The following is a 21825-nucleotide window of genomic DNA, read 5'->3' as shown; positions in this document are numbered from 1 at the left end:
TATGGCATCACACACTTTCTTTTACTTTAGACCTGACATTTTAACAGACTAACTCCTGGTCTAAAGATTTTCCACACACTCAATACTTTTTTTTTTTTCACACAGACACGCGGTCAACAAACATGTGGCTTCTAAAGACAAACAAGCTGATAATCTACATTTCATTTTTTTTATGGTCTCATGATGCAATGAGCAACAGTATGTCACAACGTCCTTACATGTACGTTCGGCCAATCAGAATGGAGTGTTTAGACATGTGGGAACACTCTTGCATGAGCCATTGTGAGCCAACTGTGAGACATGTTTAACACATTTTGCTAAACCACAGATGGGAGTGTTTTCTTTCAGATCCACCACATTCCCAAAAAGGTTACACAAGAGGAATACCTGATCTATTCTTGCTGTTACTACTCACTGGAATCCTCTATTTAAAAAAAAAATTCATATAAAATTAAATTTCCTATCGAGTTTACCCAGTTAAGTCACTTGTGGTACAGCGTTTTAAAGTGAACATGGAAGATACGTTTTTTGTAAAATTTCCCCTGAGACTATTCATTTATTTCTAAATAAATTTATTAATAAATTTATTTCTTGGGTGAGGTTATATTCTGCCCCCCAAGCCTCTGTCAGAACCAAAAATACTTGTTCTGACTATTTTTCCCTCCACCGGTCCACTCACCAGGGATGTCCCTTGAGTCCACTTCTCTTCGCCATTGCTATTGAGCCCCTTGCTATTTCACTGCAATTTGATTCATCTATAAAGGGCATAAAAAGAATGGGTACAGAGCAAAAAGTGTCATTGTATGCAGATGATCTCCTCTTTTATATTTCCATTTTGGCTACGTCGATACTCGCAGCTCTTAATATTTTAAAATCATTCAGAATAATTTCTGATTACAAATTAATTCTGAGCAAGAGCGAAATTTTTGCACTAAATTCTGCAGCTATAGGGACTATTCTTTACATAATTTTCCATTTATGATTACACACCACAGATGTATTTATCTTGGAGTCTGCATCATGGATAAATTCAAAGATCTTTTTAAATTCAACTTTGCTAATTTGCTATTTCAGATGGAGAAAGATTGCTTGACTCTGCTTCCCCTATCTTTGGCTGGAAGAATTAATTCAGTTAAAATGAATATCCTTCCAAAATTCTCCTATTACTTTCAGTGTATACCCATTTTCCTTCCTCAACACTTTTTTCATAAAATTGATACCCTGATTCTAGGATTTATCTGGAATAAAAAGATACCCAAAATTTGTAAGATATTCCTTCAGAGACCCAAAATACTTGGGGGTATATGCAATACTTGTTAAATCAGGATCAATCTCAGGATTCATCTGGATGGTTTAATATGGAGGCTACTTCATGCATGCCCACTTCGCTGACAGCCTTATTACATGCCCCCATTAAATGCTCTTCATCTCCCTATACCAAAAATGTCATCATTAAAACGATGCTGAGAATCTGGAGGCAATTCATACACCACTTTGGATTACAAACCTATTCTATTTTCGCACCTATAGAAGCAAAATTTTTCTTTCCCACCATCACTGATGGATAGTTCTTTCTCACAGTAGTCAGCACTGGGCATTATAACATTTAATGATCTGTATATAGATAATGTCTTAGATATACTATATACTGTATAGAGATATACTGGTCCTGTATATACTATATATACTGTATATAGATATACTGGTCCTGTCCATCTCTACAGACTTATTGCTCCCAAATCTTTAAAATCATTTCCTAGGATGTATAGGAAAATGAAAGGCCCTCAATCACCTGGGTATACATTTCTGGTAGTAATTCTTTCCCTCCACCAGTATATAGACTAGTAACCTATACTTTGGGATATGTCAGCTGTGTTTAGTATGTTTAGCATCTTATTGTACCTGTGATTTTATTTTGTAAAGGTTTTTGTTTTTTTGGATGACCAAGCTTTATAAGGTATTTTATCTTTTGCTTTCTATTTAATGCTTACTATGTTCTTCTGCTTTTTTCAGTATTCATTTTATTCTGTTGTTATTTGTTGTGTGGACCCTTTTATTAAAGGTGCCCTAGATTATGTTTTTAAAAGATGTAATATAAGTCTAAGGTGTCCCCTGAATGTGTCTGTGAAGTTTCAGATCAAAATACCCCATAGATTTTTTTAAATTAATTTTTTTAACTGCCTATTTTGGGGCATCATTATAAACGCGCCGATTTTATGCTGTGGCCCCTTTAAATACCGTGGTCCATGCCCACAGAGCTCGCGCCTGCCTTGGAACAGTGCCTTAACAAAGTTTACACAGCTAATATAACCCTCAAAATGGATCTTTACAAAGTGTTCGTCATGCATGCGGCATGCATGCGTCGGATTATGTGAGTATTGTATACTGTTGTATTGTTTACTTCTGATTTTGAATGAGTTTGATAGTGCTACTCTGTTGGAGAGATTTATAAAGAATGAAGTTGTGTTTATGCATTATACAGACTGCAAGTGTTTAAAAATGAAAATAGCGACGGCTCTCTTGTCTCCGTGAATACAGTAATAACCGATGGTAACTTTAACCACATTTAACAGTACATTAGCAACATGCTAACGAAACATTTAGAAAGACAGTTTACAAATATCACAAAAAATATCATGATATCATGGATCATGTCAGTTATTATTGCTCCAGCTGCCATTTTTCGCTATTGTTCTTGCTTGCTTACCTAGTCTGATGATTTGGTTGTGCACATCCAGACGTTAATACATGGCTGCCCTTGTCTAAAATGCCATTTTATAATGTTGGAAACGTGGGCTGGCATATGCAAATATTGGGGCGTACACCCCGACTGTTACGTAACAGTCGGTGTTATGTTGAGATTCGCCTGTTCTTCGGAGGTCTTTTAAACAAATGAGATTTATATAAAAAGGAGGAAACAATGGAGTTTGAGACTCACTGTATGTCATTTCCATGTACTGAACTCTTGTTATTTAACAATGCCAAGATAAATTCAATTTTTAATTCGAGGGCACCTTTAACAAAAGACATATACAGTGGCCATATATCTATATGTATATGTTTTGTAATTGTATGCATATTTTGTCAATATGGAAACATTTAAATAAAGTGGGGGAAAAATCTATATATTTGGAAACAATATCTAAAAGTATAAACTTTAAAAGCAAGGAAAACTATACAGCTGTTTAATAGGTACAGGTTTTTTTCTGTAAAATGCCATTTTTACAACCCCTGACACGTATGGTTATATGTACACTTGTACACTGCGTTCCAAATTATTATGCAAGTGACATATCAGTAAGATTTCAGTAGAATAAACATTTAGATTTTAGTTTTTCTAAGAAAATGTTTGTTTGTTTATTTATCCATGTCTTTTTAGATAACTGGTATCAATCTCAGACAAAATAATTTGCCAGGTCTATGGAAACCCTACTTAGAGGTTGTTCCACATTATTAAGCAAGTCACAGTGTTTTATGCAATATAGGGAGGAAGAAAGATCTTTCTGAAGATGAAAAGCATGAAATGGTGCAATGTTGTGCAAAAGGCATGAAAACAACTAATATTTTGTGAAACTGAATGGAGATTATCGAATTATCATAAGATTTGTGAGTGATTTTAGAGCACAGCAGAACTCGGTCAGATAAAAGCTTATTAATGAAAGTTCCTGTTAAAAAAATTAATTGTATTAAAAGGGCAGCTATAAAAAAAGCCAGTGTTGAGCAGCAAACAGGTATTTGAAGATCCTGGTGTCTCTGGAGTCTCAAGAAGCTCTCCATGCAGGCTGACAGTTGTGCGTAAAGATGCATTTTAGACACCACTAATCAAACCTCACAAAGAGAAACATTAACAGTGGGTGTAGAAATACATGAAGACTCATTTTTTAAATAGTTTTATTCACTGACTAATGCTGTACTACAATAGATGGCCTAAACGGATGGATTTCTGGATGGTTGGTGAATGGCCACCACATTCCAACAAGACTGCGATGTCAGCAAGGAGCTGGCGGGTGATGATTTGGGCTGGAATATTGGGAAGTGAGATGGAAGGTCCCTTTAGGGTCTCTGAGGGTATTAAAATGACTTTTGCAAGATATGTAAAGTTCATAACTGGCCATTTTCAACTAAGGTATAAAAAGGAGGATAGTGCCTTCTGAAATACAATGCACTATGCACTATCCCATGCTGCAAAAAAACACCACAGCAATAAAACTGTTTGAAAATGTATTTGTACACCCACTGTAAATGTTTCTCTTTGTGAGGTTTGGTTAGTGATGGCTGAAATGCATCTTTACGCACAACTGCCAGCCTGCATGGAGAGCTTCTTGAGATCCAGAGACACCAGCAGCTTCAAATACATGTTTGCTGCTCAACACTGGCTTTTTTCTAGCTACCCTTTTAATACAATTAATTTTTTGACAGGAACTTTCATTTATAAGCCTTTATCTGACCGAGTTCTGCTGTGCTCTAAATCACTCAGAAATCTTATGATAATTTGATAATCTCCATTCAGTTTCACAAAACATTAGTTGTTTTCATGCCTTTTGCACAATATTGCACCATTGCATGCTTTTCATCTTCAGAAAGATCTTTCTTCCTCTCCATATGGCATGAGAACTGTGACTTGCTTAATAATGTGGAACAACCTCTAAGTAGGGTTTCCATAGACCTAAGTAGACCTGGCAAATTATTTTGTCCGAGATTGATACCGGTTATCTAAAAAGACATGGATAAATAAACAAACATACATTTTCTTAGAAAAACTAAAATCTGAATGTTTATTCTACTGAAATCTTACTGATATGTCACTTGCATAATAATTTGGAACGCGGTGTATGTAAATTATGTTTTGTTCTTATTAAAATTAATTAAAAATACCTGAACTCTTTACATTCCCCATGTGATGAATACTGAAATCACACTTTTTTTAATATAGTAATAAACCAACTAGAAAAGTTTAAAGTCCCTGTAAAGTCAATTCTGAGAATTCTTTCTAAACACTATATAAATGTTACAAATGTATTGCTGAAACACATTACAAAGTCTGTGAATTGTGTAATGCTTAATTGTGAAGTTAGAGCGTTAAACAGATTTTCACCAAGTCTCTGCTCAGGATTTTTTGGGCGGAGCTAAAACGGGGGTCTGATGACGCACATCGTCCCCCGAGCATAGCCCCTCCCCTAACACTATTTAACTGTCGATGACTAGTGATGGGAAGTTCGGATCATTTTACTGACTCGGACTTTTGAGTCTCGTTCAACAAAATGAACGAATCTTTTTTCGAGTCATTTAGTTCATTTAGTTCATTTTAGCAAAATGTAATTAAAATGTTACGTGTTACTTCCCCAACACATCTACTACTTATGCAAACGTTGATCCCACTACAAACAATACAAAACTACAATGCTATAAGATTCAGAAATGATTAATTCATTACCTGGGTCTTCAGTTTATGACAAGCTGATTAAGCTCACCTCACCTCTTGTCTGACATTCCTTAATGACGTGACAGGCAGTCCCATGCTAAACCAATGCAGTCTGAGCCGGAAAGGGAACTGATTAGTTCATTTCATGAGTCTTTCGGGTTTTTGAGTCGTTCCTTAAACACGTGACAGACCCATACACTACGCCAATGCATTCTGAGCCGGAAAGAGAATTGATTAGTTCTCTTCATGAGTCTTTCGGGTTTTTGAGTCGTTCCTTAAACACGTGACAGACCCATACACTAAGCCAATGCATTCTGAGCCGGAAAGAGAATTGATTAGTTCTCTTCATGAGTCTTTCGGGTTTTGAGTCGTTCCTTAATCACGTGACATACCCATACGCTATTTCTGACATTTCTGTCACTGTTTTTGTTACTGTTTCTTGAGGATCTGTGGTGTGTTATTATAAATAAATAAAGCCCTGTTATAAATAAAATATTGATTAATTTATCTTTTTGACTGTCTATCTGTAAATAAACACTAGGCTATATAATAATATAATAATCCAAGCCTACAATACAAAGTATTTATAGCCTAGTTTGTTCATTTTTACTCCAATTTTGAGTTTGCTGTTATAATAATTGCTTTTCCTAGGCAGACTTGACATATTGGTCTAATATAAGAAGATTGCTCAAAAAGGACATAATGACATAAATTAAAAGCAAATAACATTTTGAATTTGAATTATTAATGTTAGTTTAAAACATCAAGGTTATGATAACTTCAGCTTTAACAGTTGTAACACAAACTCAAACAAAACTGGAGAGTTAACGTTATTTACTAATAAATATAATGTGCTTGGGTCACAAAGCATAGTGTATGGGTATGTCACGTGATTAAGGAACGACTCAAAAACCCGAAAGACTCATAAAAAGAACTAATCAATTCTCTTTCCGGCTCAGAATGCATTGGCTTAGTGTATGGGTCTGTCACGTGATTAAGGAACGACTCAAAAACCCGAAAGACTCATAAAAAGAACTAATCAATTCTCTTTCCGGCTCAGAATGCATAGCGTATGGGTCTGTCACGTGATTAAGGAACGACTCAAAACCCGAAAGACTCATGAAATGAACTAATCAATTGAATCATCAGGTGAATTACTTCTAGCAGTACAGAACCTGTAGAATATTGCACATGCGCGACTGAACGAATCACCCCCCGAGACGACTCGTTCTTCCCGAGTCACATTAAAGATTCGTTCAAAATGAACGAATCGTTCAAGAACGACACATCACTATCGATGACGCACCGAGCGTGGCACCGCCTCTACAGTGGTTCACTCGCTCAATCTCGATTGTCATTACAGTTATATATAGGGTGTCGTTTTATGGCAAGCCGTTTTAACATTTAAAAGTTAAGTTCGACTATCCGGAATTAACGTTGTAGATATCACCAACGTCTTTCTGACTAGTCGTAATTACATTTTGGATAGTCGGAACTGTCATTCGAGATATCCGTAACGTAATTGTGACTAGTCGAAACGACAGATAGAGATATCTGCAATGCAGTTTTGACTAGGCAAAACTGAATTACAGATATCTGCAATGACGTCATTGAAAACGACATTCAACTCGTCACACATCTTAAATGACAATTGCAGATATCCGTAATTCAGTTTTGCCTAGGCAGAATGAAGGTTAAAGATATCTCAAACGTCATTATGACTAGTGATTATGGCATGGTGCCAATCAGTGCTAATTACCAGTTAACGGGTGCGATTTGAATGATTAGAACAACAACACGCTCTGCTCCCGCCTAAAAGTGCCGGCCTGATTTGCATAAAGATATCTGCAACGTCATTTCGCCTAGTCAAAACTCTAATTCGAGATATCTGCAATTACATTTTGACTAGGCGGAACGAAAGTTACAGATATCTCAAATTTCAGATATCTCTAATCAAAATTCATTTCAAGATATCCATAACTTGATAATAGATATCTACAGTTAAATTATGACTATCCCTAACTCCAGTTCGAGATATCTACAACGTCATTTTGACTAGTCGTAACTCCGGTTACAGATATCTACAACGTCATTTCGCCTAGTCAAAACTTAATTTGAGATATCTGAAAAGGAACATGTAGATATCTTGAATTGAGTTGAATTAAAGATATCTTGAACTGGAGTTGTGACTAGTCAGAATCAAATTGTAGATATCTCAAACTGGAATTACAGATATCTACAATCCAGTTACAGATATCCGTAATTCACATAGTGGATATCTGCAACTGAATTGTAGATATCTGTAATGATAAACCCCATACAAATGAATGGCAAAAGTGACGTCATTTGTCCTAGGAAGAATGTCTTTGTGGATATCTGAAATGACAATTACGGATAGGAAGAACGTAGTTGCGGACATCCGAAATGCTCTTTTCGACGAGGCAAAACTGAAATGCAGATATCCGCAACGCATATCCAGTCTAGCTGTTAAATGTTAAAACGGCTTGCCATATCGTTTTGCTATTTACGATGCTAACTAAGCAATCAGTCGTGTCGATCGTCGCGTACCTTGCCGTGAGCAGAAGCCGTGACCAATGACGTGTGATAAGAAGCGTGACACTTTCGTCGCCCCTCTTCTCGCCTGAGAAACCGTGTGAGAAGCTACGTGAGAAGCTACGTGACGTCTGCGCCGTGACGTCTGAAGTAAGTTTTGCCAGTTGTTATTTTGTAAATTGTCTGAAGTTCTGTAAATTGGTGTTTTTGCTTTGTTTTGAGCAAAAAGAAAACACATTTAACGCACCTCAAAATCGCTGAATATTTCTCCATTCCTAATTTTGTTTAAATATGTTGACGAAAACATGACCTAACATACACTATTAGCCAATCAACTGACATTAAAAGATGTGCTATTGCTTAACTTGAAAATGCCTGCGCTTAATGTCAATGACAACCAGAGACAACTAATCAACACATTTCTCCTGTCATAAACACTACTGCTAAGATAATGACAGCATTATCCAAGTAAAACATATTGTTACAGAGTTTTGTCCCCCATAGAAATCCTTTATAAAAAAAAAAAAAAAAAAAAAAATGCATGATGCATTAAAGACAGTTAAATTAAAAGACCAAATTCGAAATTAAAAGATTAATTCAGAGTGCAAGCTATGGCCTATTATCAAACACTTTAATCATGTATTTTAATAGAAATTATAATATTGTAAGCTATAGCCTATATACCGGAAAAAAGAAATGCACATGCAGAACAAACTGTCATAGGCTATTAGTTAAGACAGCATATAAAAATAATTATTCTTGGGATAAGCATTTCTCATATGTCAATGTACAGTAAAACTATATTGTCAGAACATGGTTAAAGAAATTTAATGGTTATAGTTCAAAAGTATGGAAACAGATAAGCTTAAAAATAAGGAAAATAAGCTTAAAATATTCCTTATCCTGTGGCTCCCTCTATTGGACAACATTTTCAGGCGAACCTCTTTCAGATGAAATGCTGATCGTTAAGAAATTGCTGTTAGCTTCCCGAGCATCAATAACTGTATTTGGCTTCGATGAGTCTGAGACTCCCGGCCTGAGATTGTGTCCCAGACGGCAATAAATAGTTCGTGAATCTGTAAATATTCATGGCTTAAACAGCTGGAAAATTGACTGTACTGCAGTTGTGGATGTTTTTCCCAGGCAGGGTTATTATAGTTAACTAAGAAAAAATAAAACTAGCTATTAAAACATTTATGCTAATCGAAATAAACCTGAATATAAGAAAAAAATATATATATTAGTTAAACAAAAACTTAAACTAAACTAAAACTAAATGTTGCCTTGTCGATGCCATTTCGTTTCCTCCCCTGACTTTCAACCGACGAGATCATTATCTTTTCATTAACCGACAAGGTAAAATAAAATTAGAATTAAACGAAATTACAATGAATACGTGTCTGTGACCCATTAATAAAATCCCAGGGGTTTAATTAGTTTTAGCCTACATGAACAAATAGCAGAATAAACAACAGAACATGAGGATTCATCATCATCGGGCAGCAGCGCTTCTGAATGGAGAAATCCTATAAAAGGAATAAATAACCTATGCGCGAAATTTATTTCACCTATAATAAACATATTAACAAAATGAAAGGAACAAACTGCGACAAGTAAGTTATTTGAGTTTCGGTTCATTTTTGAGAAGTCCACAGAAAGGAAATTCTTTTTGCTTTCTTTATTTTACAGGCATTTTTTTCGTGTGAAATAATAGGCCTATTTAACCCTTCACAGATTCGAAATGTTACATAAATGTGACCATAAATGTCTGAGTATTTTTTTTTTTCCCCGCTTTTATAAGAAAATGTAAGTGATCGCGTCGGCGCCTCACGCACACACAACATTATTTATTTTTTTATGACTGAGCACTGTTCTTAATTCACTTACACAGCAACATCACCTAAAATATAACTAAAGCTTAAATATAATAACTCAATTTATTGCATTAGACAAATTGAATGCAAGCACATGAGAACAAATAAATAAGTCTAGGCCTACTAATAATAATTAACGCAACACATCTCAAACGAGCGTGTATAACCATGCAATATATTTGTTTATTTCGTTGTGCTAACCTTAATGTTTTTTATGCCATTGCAGCACTTTTACATTATTTTTCTAAGTAAACATGCGCTTAAAAAACAAAAAACAACAACAAAAAAAACATGTTTGACCGTTGAGCTCGTCTCTGCTGTTTTATTTGTTTAGCTGCTTCAAGCCAAGCGCGCACTTGCAGTGTTACCATGGCCACTTATATGCATTTTTGGGCTTGTTATTTTATTATTATTATTATTATTATTATTTTCCATATTAAGAGGTGAAAGCTTTAGTTCAGCTGGAATGGCCGGTGTGTCCTTTAAACGGAGAAAAGTCAGCAAATGCAGTGCTTGCGCAACAGAGGTGGCTGGAGGAATGGCCAAGCTTCATTCCGAGAGACAGATTTGTAATGCTTCCTACAATTATGAACATTTACACCTCAATTAAAGCTTCCTTTGGACAAAATAAGAATAAAGCTAAAATATTATTATCAATGTTATCCACACATACATTATCCAGACGCTAGTCCACACGTACGTTATCCAGGCGTTTATCGACACGTACGTTATCCAGGCGTTTATCCACACGTACGTTATCCAGACGCAAAGTAAAAAATATACTTTCTCAACTACGTCGCCGCCATCGCCGCCGCGCACTTTGAGCGCAGCTCCAACACGTGACCGTGACGTTTAACGTCTTATATCTGACGTCTGACGCCTGAATACTATGGGATTTTGGCCAGACGGCTGGCGTGCGTATACACGTTAGTTCTCCTCTCAGTTTGCTTATCAATCATCACATTTTGTTGAAGTCACCCCTTATAGCCGCCGCGCACTTTGAGCGCAGCTCCAACACGTGACCGTGACGTCTAACGTCTCATATCTTACGTCTGACACCTGAATACTATGGGATTTTGTCCAGACGGCTGGCGTGCGTATACACGTTAGTTCTCCTCTCAGTTTGCTTAGCAATCGTCAAATTTTGTTGAATTCACCCCTCATAGCGGCGGCGACGTAGTTGAGAAAGTATATTTTTTACTTTGCGTCTGGATAACGTACGTGTGGATAAACGTCTGGATAACGTACGTGTGGATACACGCCTGGATAACTTACGTGTGGATAAACGTCTGGATAACGTACGCGTGGACTAACGTCTGGATAATGTATGTGTGGATAACACTAATGATATTAGCTTCATTCCTATTTTGCCCAAAGGAAGCTTTAAGGTGTAAATGTTCATAAGTTGGAGGAAGCATTACAAATCTGTCTCCCTGATTGAAGCTTGGCCATTCCTCCGGCCACCTCTGTTGAGCAAGCACCGAATTAACGGCTGACTTTTCTCCGTTCAAAGGACACACCGGCACAGGGCAATTCCAGCTGAACTAAGGCCTCCACCTCTTAATATGGAAAATAATAATAATAATAACAAGCCCAAAAATGCATATAAGTGGCCATGGTAACACTGCAAGTGCGCGCTTGGCTTGAAGCAGCTAAACAAATAAAACACAACAGAGTCGAGCTCGACGGTCAAACGTGTTTATTTTTTTATTTTTTTTAAGCGCATGTTTACTTAGAAAAATAATGGAAAAGTGCTGCAATGGCATAAAACAACCTTAAGGTTAGAACAACGAAATAAACAAATATATTGCATGATTATACACGCTCGTTTGAGATGTGTTGCAATTAATTATTATTAGAAGACTTATTTATTTGTTCTCATGTGCTTGTATTCGATTTGTCTAATAAATTGAATTACTATATTTAAGCTTTAGTTATATTTAGGTGATGTTGCTGGGCAAGTGAATTAAGAACAGTGCTCAGTCATAAAAAAAATAATGTGTGTGAGTGTGAGGCGCCGGCGCGATCACTTATATTTTCTTATAAAAGCGGGAAAAAAATAAAATACTCAGACATTTATGGTCACCTTTATGTAACACATTTCGAATCTGTGAAGGGTTAAATAGGCCTATTATTTTTGTACACTCACAATAAAAATAAAAATTGCCTGTAAAACAAAGAATATAAAAATAATTATATTTTGTTAATATGTTTATTAGGTAAAATAAATTTGCGCATAGGTTATTTATTCCTTTAGGATTTAATCCTGTTTTTCTCCATTCAGAAGCGCTGCAGGTGCCTGAAGATGATGATGATGATGATGAATCCTCACATTCTGTTGTTTATTCTGCTATTTCTTCATGTAGGCTAAAACGAATTAAACCCCTGGGATTTTATTAATGGGTCACAGACACGTATCCATTGTAATTTCGTTGAATTCTAATTTTATTTTACTTTGTCGGTTAATGAAAAGATAATGATCTCGTCGGTTGAAAGTCAGAGGGGAAAAACGAAATGACATACACAAGGCAACATTTCTAGTTTTCGTTTAGTTTAAGTTTGTTTTACTAATATATATATATTTTTTTCTTATATTCAGGTTTATTTCGATTAGCATAAATGTTTTAATAGTTTTAGTTTTTGTTAGTTTATAACCCTGCCTGGGAAAAACATCCACAGAACTGCAGTCAATTTTCCAGCTGTTTAAGCCATGAATATTTACAAATATTCACAAACGGTTTATTGCCGTCTGGGACACAATCTCAGGCCGGGAGTCTCAGACTCGTCGAAGCCAAATACAGTTATTGATGCTTGGGAAGCTAACCGCAATTTCTTAACGATCAGCATTTTATCTGAAAGAGGTTCACCTGAAAATGTTGTCCAGTAGAGGAAGCCACAGGATAAGGAATATTTTAAGCTTATATTCCTTATTTTTAAGCTTATTTGTTTCCATACTTTTGAATGTATAACCATTAAATTTCTTTAACCATGTTCTGACAATATAGTTTTACTGTACATTTAAATATGTGAAATGCTTATCCATGAATAATTATTTTTATTTATTCTAATATGCTGCCTTAACTAATATGACAGTTTGTTCTGCATGTGTATTTATTTTTTCCAGTATTATATAGGCTATAGCTTAAATTAAAACTTCTATTAAAATATTACATGATTGAAGTGTTTGATAATAGGCCATAGCTTGCTCTCTGAATTAATCTTTTAATTTCGAATTTGGTCTTTTAATTTAACTGTCTTTAATGCTTCATGCATTTTTTTTATAAAGGATTTCTATGGGGACAAAACTCTGAAACAACATGTTTTACTTAGATAATGCAGTAATGTCATTATCTTAGCAGTAGTGTTTATGACAGGAGAAATGTGTTGATTAGTTGTCTCTGGTTGTCATTGACATTAAGCGCAGGCATTTTCAAGTTAAGCAATAGCACATCTTTTAATGTCAGTTATTGATTGGCTAATAGTGTCGGTCATGTTTTCGTCAACATATTTAAACAAAATTAGGAATGGAGAAATATTCAGTGATTTTGAGGTGCTTAAATGTTAAATGTGTTTTTTTCTTTTTTCTCAAAACAAACCAAAAACACTAATTTACAGAACTTCAGACAATTTACAAAATAACAACTGGCAAAAGTTCCAACACGTGACCGTGACGTCTAACGTCTCATATCTTACGTCTGACGCCTGAATACTATGGGATTTTGTCCAGACGGCTGGCGTGCGTATACACGTAAGTTCTCCTCTCAGTTTGCTTAGCAATCATCACATTTTGTTGAATTCACCCCTCATACATACGAATCAACACTCATACTCCCGTCCCGGCCTTCATCCTCCCGTCTCGTGGCACCGTCATTTGTCGACTCGACAACAGTCCGGCAGTACGTGACCACCAATGAGTGTAGTCCTAACTCTACTAAAATGTGCAACCCTCTAACGTGATTCTTTTGTTTATATCGGGTGTGTCTCATACGTCCTGAAAAGTGAAGCCACGGGCTCTTTTATCGCCCCCTGGAGGCTGGATGCAGTACAGGTCATAAACCCCGCCCTCTCAATGCAGTCGAATGAGACTTCAGTGAAAACTTAAAAATAAATTCTGCTTCAAATAAAACTTTCTGAAAGATGGTTTTGGTCATTTAAGGTAGTTGTTATCACGCTGATATATATTCAATTGTTCGTTTTTGTGATGATTTAGATTTTAGCTAGCAATTTGATGCTATAAAAACGGGGCGTGTCGTCATGATTCAAAGTTGATTGACAGCTTGTCTGAGGACTGTCGGGGCTTCGAGGGGAGATTGAAGATGTATTAAAGGTCCCGTTCTTCGTGATCCCATGTTTCAAACTTTAGTTAGTGTGTAATGTTGTTGTTAGAGTATAAATAAAATATGTAAATTTTAAAGCTCAAAGTTCAATGCCAAGCGAGATATTTTATTTAACAGAAGTCGCCTACATCGAACGGCCAGTTTGGACTACATCCCTCTACTTCCTTCTTTAATGACGTCACTAAAACAGTTTTTTGACTAACCTCCGCCCACAGGAATACACAAGAGTTGCGTTTGTAGAGTGTGTTTGTCGCCATGTCGTCGAAGCGCTGTTATTTTCATCCCGCAGTCCAATCACCGGGTCTGATTCCGGCTCAAATTGATAGGGTAAAATTAAAGACATGTTTACAATAACACTGAGCGCGTGCATCTCCACGTTATGGTAAGAGGCGTGACTTTTCCGGGCACGGAGCGCTAAACTGCTGTCGAATCACAACACAGGAACCGCTGGCACAATCAGAACTCGTTACGTATTTCTGAAGGAGGGACTTCATAGAACAAGGAAGTCATCAGCCCGTTTTTATTAGTGCCCAAGGAAGTCGACCGGAAGTTGAAGTCGGCCGCGTGCCGCCATCTTGTAGCAGAACTTCACTTGCGTTAGCATCCCATTGACTCCCATTCATTTTGGCGTCACTTTGACAGCGAATAACTTTACATCTGAGGCGTTTAAAGACTCCATTTGTCCATTATTTATTTCTAAAGATACACGACAATGTATAAAGGGCTCCATTACCTTCTATGTTACATTATGGCCCCGTAGAAACAGTTTTTGTAAAAATAGGCTAACGATTGCGTCATAACCACTCGACTCTCTGTCGCACAGTAGAGAAATTACCGTACAGACAGGAGGAGAAGCTCGCAGGCAATAGTATGCATTAACTTAATATGGCGTACTGGCGTTACATTTTAAAATACTATACAAAATAATTAATCAGAATACTTACTCCTGCTCACTCACGCCAAAGAACTCCCCGCTCAAGCTCGCCGTCTCTCCAAGATTAACGATGGCAGTTTGCACGCACAGCTACTAGAAGATTTACATCTGTCAGACAGGTTGCTGACGTCATCAAGCTTAGTTTGAGTCTGCGCGTCAGAAACGGAAGTGCTAAAAATCGCTAAAAATGGGCTTCACTTGTCTCAATTGAGTTCCAATGGGGTCGCTGTGTCCATTTCTTTTACTGTCTATGGTTTTTATGACAGTGGAAACAGCGGTATACAGATAAGTAAATTATGTGAAAAATACTGTGTTTTTTTACACGCGAAACATGAACACATGTTATATTGCACACTATAAACACAATCAAAGCTTCAAAAAACCACGAAAAACGGGACCTTTAACTAACTGTTAATTTTCGATTTCTTTGTTATTTAACACCAACAAAATGAGTTGTTCAGCAGTAACTACTAACCGACCTACAGGATCTGACGGATCACTGAACTTTTTTTCTGTAACATTAAATGTGGGCGTTATAAGCTAATTAATAAATGTTATTAGTTAAGATAACACACCTAATGTTAACCATGTCGGAAAAAAGCAGGTAGGTAATCGTTATCTGGCAGTTAGGCTACTTATTATTTTTATGGGTATAAAATAATAATTAGCAAGACAAAACTAATGATAGCTTACTCTAATTACAGCAATCGATCTCCTGTAACGTTAGTTGAACTTGATTTAAAATGGCAGGACCGTTTCTGACGATTTAGAGTTGTTTCTAGTGGCATATTATATTGATTTTATCTACTGAATTTGCTGTTTCAAAAATATTATTGCTCTAGAAACAGAATAGCCTATTATTTTATAGGTAGACTTTTAAATTGTGTATAATTTTTATAGTCTATTTAAAATACATGAATGATGACGCAGTCGTCTGGGCGGAAGTTTGATATCGCAACTCCGCCTCCGGGCTCCACTGACGATTCCTTCTGCGCATGCCCAGGCTCCAAACTTTTTTTTTTTTTGCGTAACGTGTCAGCGCCCATTCATCGGCCCATTTTGGCTTCAGTTCAATGCAATAGAAGGAAGCGGCGTCGCGTCGTCCATCTTTTTTTACAGTCTATGGTTTATATGCATCAGTATGTTTGACTCATTAGACAAGTAACGCCTGTTTCACACATAATCCGTCTGCAGTGCGTATGGGTTGCGTATTTTTTTACGCACCCATGTTATCGTCACTTTGCAGCTAAATGTCATTAGCATGTAGGTGTATACATTTAAGTTTACGCATTAAATAGCTCGTTGTACATACATTTGTATGTCTAATTAGTATGCTACATGTCATTTATATAGGGCAGACCGTGAAGTAGTTATAAAACGTCTTAATGTATCAATGTAGCCTACATCTAAATAAGTATGTTGAAAGTGTACATAATGTATAAATATAAATCTGGAGTACACGTTACAATTTTGATGAATTTTCATTTTACTAAATATTAAACTCGAACAGTCTCGTAGCGCACTGCAAACGTGTGCTGTGTGAAAGCACAATGGCCGCTTCCTGCTTCAGCAACACATACGCACTGCATACGGACCGCACACGCACTGCAGACGGATTATGTGTGAAACAGGCGTAAATTGAGACGGCAGCTCTCGCGAGTGGGTGTGGTTTCAGCGCCGACAGCGGACACGCCCCCAGCGTTTGAGAGCAGAGAGCGCTGCCTATTTTTTCGAGATTTTGATAACTTCATTTACTTGCAGATTTTTTTAATCATTCAAATTTGGCAGGGTGATTAATAACACATTTTTCTGTGGTGTGACAAACTCAAAACACATACTTTAAAATGACTTTACAGGGACTTTAACATCCAGAAAATTTCTAAGCAGTGAAATCATTTTTATTTTTATTTTTTAGAAACAGCTTAGTTTTTCAACGAGACACACCAGAAGTGCATAGTAATAGTATTTGCTGCATTTGGAACCACTGACACAACTTACCCTGAAGAATCTGACACACTACGGTAATAATAATAATTAAAAAACAAACAAACAAACAAACAAAAACGTATATGCTCTTACTATTCCTTAATCCCTCTCTGCTCTAGCTTGTACTGTTCAGAAATATTTCTGAATAAAAATATTATTAAATCAGTATAAAAACAATTACGCCTTAACAATTACACATAAACTGTGTGTATGTGTATCTAGCCTACTTAAGCATAATTTGGGGAAATATTTGTACCCAGATGTGAGCTAAACCTGTAAAAAAAAAAAAAAAAAAAAAAAAAAGAAAGAAAAAAAAAGTCCTTTTATACAGGTATAAAATGACAAACTGTAAACAAAATGTGTAAAAATAAGAAAATAAAGGGGTTTTTTTAAATAGTAAAAATGCATGATATTTTCTGTTAGGATTAGGGTTACAATTTTTTCAATTTAGTTATAGCATTTATAGCTGTATATGAAAACAATAGTAGCCTATGTCCCCATTTAGATAGCTAAATAAACAGCTGTGTCTTTTACAGCTCAGTTCCCCCTGTCAGGTATTGTATTGTTGGCTGTTGAATTGTGGTATGACATTTTCATGATTGCCATCAACATATACTTTTTTAGGTTATTCAAATTAAATTAAAATGTAAAACATGCATGCTAAAAAAATATACACTTGGTTAAAAACAGTTGTATTACATTACAAACAGGTTCATCTTTACAGGCGGTCATGACTGTTAAAATCATGCGACACTGACCTCTTGTATTTAACAGGTGACATGACACTTCTCTTGTGTTCACCATGTGGGGAACAGAAATTTGTCTTGATTACATTTGAAATCTGCTTAACATTACGCAAAAGAGGCACTCAGTCAGACAAGTCCGTCTATTGCATGTTTCCAGAAAAGAAAAACCATGGAAATGCAGCACAGAGTAATGCAAAGTTACTTCACACAAAATCGTGTTCTGTGTGAATGGACCCTCAGTGTACTGGAATGCAGGTGTAACTGGTGTGAAGAATTTATTGATTTAATCTGATTTTTGTTTATTTCCTTCTGTATTTGTATTATTTTTATCTTTTTCTTCTTCTCTTAAATTGTTTCATTAATGCTTTATATTTGTCTACATTTGTAAAAAAAAAAAGAAAAAAAAAAAAGATTGGTTTAGTGAACTTCACAAAATTTTATTCCTATATTATCGTTCACAAGTTATGTGAAAATAACGCTAAAGTAGCGGAACTTTTCTTTAGGAATTTGTTGGGGGAGGGAACGTTATCAGTGTAGAACACCTGCGGGATTTCCTCTTGCACGACATGCGATTGCCTCAGTCTACTTGCGTATGAGGCCAATGACGCATGTGCTTTTCGCTTCTCCCCGAAAAATATTCTGTGTGTACCAGAGTGGGAGAAGCTGCCGCCTCGTTGCTCCACTGATTATTTCCTTTAATTACAGTTACAGTGCAGAATCTCATTGAGTGGTCGTGTGGTCCTTGTGTGTGTGAGAGTGACCGGTCCAGACATGCTACATTAATTTGATGCTGTGACCCGGATGCACCAGATCTGCTGCAGCCGATCGCTGGGGTTCGACAATGCAGGATCACAACGCTTCTGCAAACGACGGACGAAGGATCTTCATCACTGACGTTCTAGTGGTGGTGTCTGGACATTGAACTGAACTGAGTAACTGAACTCTCGTTCCACATTACGCACACATCAGACTTTACACTTTGTGCACATTGAACTGTTTTCCATTTTTTTTTCTCTCATTTCTGTTTGTTTAAGCATACAGTAATTGTGAGGTAGCCTAAATTTTTCTTGTTTATGTTTTTCATTATCTAAAATTTGCAATATGGCAGAAGGGGGATGGAACGAAGATTTAGTAACGCCACACATTAGCAGGGGGCACGGGTTGTTTGGGGTATCCGAGCCTGTATTTGGCAAATCACGCATCTTGGTCTATGATTCTGCGACTGATCCGACTGTGCCTAATGAGTCGAGTAAACCAAACTTCCACCCCTGCCAATGCTGGTCCTGACAACGTTACGCAGCAACTACGCGACCTCATTGGTCAGCTCGGAAACCAGAAAGGTGCATCACCTGATTCCGTTCCAACAACAGGCCGTTGTTGCCGAAAAGCCTGTCAGCATGCAGGTAGCAGTAGGAAGCGAAAGTGTAGGTATAACCTCTGCTGCATGTACTGCAAGCCCACACCCTAAAACAAGTGAAGCCACAGAATTAGGCACTTTAGAGCGTGTACTGAAAATGCTAGAAAGGGTGTTGGAATGCACAACTCTACCTGTTTCAGAACCAAAGCCTTGTACGTCACCGTGGTATCGAGCATCCCCGTGTGCAGTGCGCGGAGACCGATCTCATTCAACTCGTTCACACTGCATGAGATAAAGAAGATGCCCTGATTGTTTAGAGTTTGGACATCAACGTAAACAGTGTCACAGAGTTGTTGGCCAAGGTGCGGCCCAGACCAGGGATGGTCAGGGAAACTAGACCACTCACACTGGGGAGAGGGTAGTGTGAGTGTTGAGAGTCAGCCTCTCACCAGCGAAGATGATCCGATGGTCGTCTATAGCAACCATTGTCAGGTTGAGACAAGTGGCAGTATCATTTTATTCCAAGACATCGCAAAGCTGGAAAAAGCTGACAGTTTGTTTTATACCGATGTGTTGGTGAATGATACAGTCACATGCCAAGGCCTGTTAGACACGGGTTCTAAGGCATGTACTATTAATGAGGAAATCAACCGCAAGCTGCTGGATACATGCGGGATTCTTGAGTCTGGGCAGCCCCTTGCTGATATTTTGCTTGTGGGGTGTGGCGGTCAGGGTTCCCACACGCCTTGAAAGTACTTGAAAGTACTTGGATTTCAGACACATGAATTCAAGGCCTGGAAAGTACTTGAAAACAAATATTGGTCCTTGAAAGTGCTTGAATTAAATTTGAAATAAATTTTGTGTGAACTTATTATAAGAAGTCCCTCTTAGTCCTAACTATATTTGTTTTGGAATATTATTTTACAATCAGTTTATGAGTGTTTTCCATTGCAGTACTTCCCCTTGCTTGTTATTAGGCGGGGATTGGACATTTGAGCTGTGACACTTGCTGTGTCCAAAATGAACATTGGACATTACAACGTGGACGAATAAAAGGTCTCCATGATCTGCTTTTTAAGAAATAGTGTTGTTTTGTGCTATATCGCTTTCTGTTAGTTGCAGTCCTGGCGCCTCCGTCTCAACAAACTGTGTAGTACAAAGCGACATACATTCACATCACGTGTTAACACAGCGGTAGAGTTATACTCACGGAACACTGCAGTTATTCACAATCACAAAAGTTTATTATTTGCATGCATTTTAAAGCCTTACCGGTTAAACTATTTATCTGCATGCTCGCCTAACACAAGCTTTTCTGAGGCGAAGCACGCACACTCTAAAATCCTGTCAAACACTGCATTTGCTGGACAAAGTTATCATTCGCATCTTACTCTGTTAGTGCTGTCAAATACACACAAGGTTTACACCATTGTTTAAGTTTAAAGTTAAACAGTTGAGAGAAAATTGAATCCGTGTCAATATATTAAATGTGCGCAAGAGCCTTAAAGGGACAGACAACAAATGCTGTGACTTGTCCTTAAAGGGATAGTTCAACCAAAAATGAAAATTCTGTCACTCTAAAGTCCAAACCTGTATTTTGTCTTGTGCTGAACACAAAAGAACATATTTTGAAGAACGTGGGTAACCAAACATTTGACATAGTATTTTCTTTCCTACTATGGAACTCACTGGGGACCAGCCGTTTGGTTACCCACTTTCTTAAAAAAAAACAAAAAAAAACAAAAAAAAAAACTTGTATGTTCAACAGAAGAAATGTATTCGGGTTTTAAACAACTCCTACGGTGAGGAAATAATAACAGAATTTCCTTTTTTTTTTCAATTTAATACAGTAGCTTTAACAAGAAACTCATAAGAATTGTGATATATAAACTTCAGTTCAGATTTTTTTTCTCAGAACTGCTTATTTATATCTCTTGATTCTGACTTTCTTTTCTCAGAATTGCAAGATTATATATGATGTTTTATTAACAAAGTTTGGGAGGAGTAAGTTCAGATAATTAACCTAATTAGCACAGGTGGAGAGCATTCAGTTAATCAACTCAACCAATAACAAGAGGTATAAATACAGCAGCCTTACCCTTATCTCTGTTCATCTGAGAGTTTATCAGCATCCCTGCTTCACCCCATCTCCTCATTTTTAGTTCTATCTACTTTTACCACACCGGGGGGGGAGTACTCTGGGTTTGGGCTAAAATTTCGAGCTCGGAGCCCTCTCCCCGGACAGCACACCAAATACACATAACTTTACTCTATTTAATTATATGGATATGTGAACTTGTGTACTGCAATATATTGTATATATTCTGACTTTAAGCCACAATTACAATCCATATAATCCTTTTAATTCACTCAATTGCAAAATGTATTTTTATAATATTCACTCTATATTATAATGTTTTTACTCGAGTAATATTCATAAAAAATGAAAACCAAAACTAGAATGGAATAATTGTTAACATTAGGGATAAGAAAGCTGCAAACAGTTTTAATATATTTCCAAAATGAATGTACAAATGATTCTGTTCCTCTTCCGGGTTCAAATGGATGCAAATGCAATAGGATGATTAAAATGTTAAGTACAGTAAGAGGTCTTTC

General features: G+C 36.8%; 1 long non-coding RNA gene across 1 annotated transcript; it reads right to left on the bottom strand.

Moving 5' to 3' along the window:
* Nucleotides 1–685: 685 nt before the first annotated feature.
* LOC125262087 lies at nucleotides 686–20459 on the bottom strand. Its single transcript, XR_007183505.1, has 3 exons — nucleotides 19401–20459; nucleotides 19202–19316; nucleotides 686–755 (listed from the first exon to the last, which is right to left on the bottom strand). It is a non-coding gene; the product is annotated as an uncharacterized LOC125262087 (long non-coding RNA).
* Nucleotides 20460–21825: the final 1366 nt, after the last annotated feature.

The sequence above is a fragment of the Megalobrama amblycephala genome, unplaced genomic scaffold (genome assembly GCF_018812025.1).
Source record: "Megalobrama amblycephala isolate DHTTF-2021 unplaced genomic scaffold, ASM1881202v1 scaffold598, whole genome shotgun sequence".
Classification (NCBI taxonomy): Eukaryota; Metazoa; Chordata; class Actinopteri; order Cypriniformes; family Xenocyprididae; genus Megalobrama; species Megalobrama amblycephala.
The sequence above is the reverse complement of the archived record's forward strand: the minus strand, read 5'-3'. Positions and strand labels throughout refer to the sequence as shown.